Source organism: Echinops telfairi, unplaced genomic scaffold (assembly GCF_000313985.2).
Source record: "Echinops telfairi isolate 266 unplaced genomic scaffold, ASM31398v2 ScPeMD7_5;HRSCAF=22, whole genome shotgun sequence".
Lineage (NCBI taxonomy): Eukaryota > Metazoa > Chordata > Mammalia > Afrosoricida > Tenrecidae > Echinops > Echinops telfairi.
The window spans coordinates 778486-780208 of NW_022103901.1; positions in this window are offsets into that span (position 1 = coordinate 778486).

Genomic DNA, 1723 nt, shown 5'->3' on the forward strand with positions numbered 1-1723 from the left:
ATGGATGGATAGGTGGATGGATGGTGGATGGATGGATGGATGGATGATTGGATGGATGGATGATTGGATGGGTGTGTGGATGGATGGGTGTGTGGATGAATGGGTGGATGGGTGAATGGATGGATGGATGGATAGATGGGTGGAGGGATGGATCGGTGGGTGGGTGGGTGTGTGGGTAGGTAGGTAGGTAAAGTAAGTGGGTAGTTATGCCAGGTTGATGGGAAAGTGGACTGGCCATTATAGACAGATGGAGACCATGTACTTTCTCTTGGATAGAGCACCTAGTCCTCCATCAGAATCCAGCTGATCAACAACAGCAGGGCGAGGAGGGCGTGGACCTCATGCTGGAGAAGTGAGGAGCCAGGCAGCAGGGGAGGGAGACGGGAAGAAGGGGCTGTGTCCAAGGTAAGCACAGATGGATGTCAGGAAAGAGGGGCGAGGAGAGAGGGAGGGCTGAAGGAGGTGGTCTCTGAGTGGAGAGGGGACCTCCTTCCCATGCCCAGGACCTCAGGGTGCAGCAGGAATGGGTGTGGGCCGCCTTCTCTCCTCACCCTCACAGTGTCAACCCGTGTGGCCCTCACTCACAGAAGCCACCCAGCTGGCGGCCTGTGGCAGAGATGGCACCACCCCACCTGGGCCCCCCAAGACAGGGCCACTTTAGGGGCACAATGGGCCACCCTGGAGAGGACAGGCCACTCAGAGGGGTGGCCCAGCTCGGCTGAGATGTGGCCATCTGGGGTTCCAGAAGCACTCTTGTGGGGAGCCCCTAATGGGGCAGTTTCTACTAGGGGCTCATAGCAGGGGGCCTGCCCCGCACCCCAGCAGCAGTGGGTATTATTCTGTGCCTGGAATTCAATTAGGTGTGTGTGGGTGCTATTAACCCAATGGCTTTGTCCATGAGGGGAGGCTGCAGGAGCTGGAATCAGGGGTGCTCTCCCCCCAGGCCGGGTCAGTCTGTGGAGAAGGGCGCAGGTACTTGTTGAGGTATTAATGAGATGCCTCTAGGTGCAAATAATGGCTTAATAGGTGTGACTTAATGGGCACTGCCCCCCCACAAGGCGCACTCCCCGCCCGCACCCCAGCTGCCACCGCCCCCCCTCCTTGTTAGAATAAGTAATTAGAGTGTCGGAACACTCACTTTGACACTTTAATAAAGTGTCAGCCATCACCAATTTGGGATTTAATAAAATAAAATTAAATATTTATTGCGTTTCTCAGAGCATTGTATTTCAAGCACGCGCACTGTCCCCCCCCATCCCCACCCCCGTTCATCACCCCCCCACCTCCCCCACAAGGGTTCATGACCCTGGCACTCCCTCCACACTCTCACAGAGCAAAGCAGGCCTGTGAAGAGACTGATAATGGGATGTGTGGGGGAGAAGGGTGGGGAGAAAGAAAGAGGCAATGGGGTGGTGAGAGAGAGACTGGGGGAGGAGAGGGGCCCCAGAAGCCCCAGGGGAGATGGGGGACAGAGGAAGAGGCCAGAGGTGGGGGTGGAAAGGGACACGGGGTGTGGACAGAGCTGCACAGACATATTCCTGGGGTTCAAGCCCTCACTTCCTCCTGCCTCACTCCTGGGCCTGGGCTTGTTCACAGTGACTCTCCAGGGCTGTTCTGCCACACACACCCAACCGACGTCTAATGGGGGGTGTGGTGGTGGTGGTGGTGGTGATGGTGATGGTGGTAGTGGTGATAGTGGTGATGGTGGTGGTGGTGGTGGTGG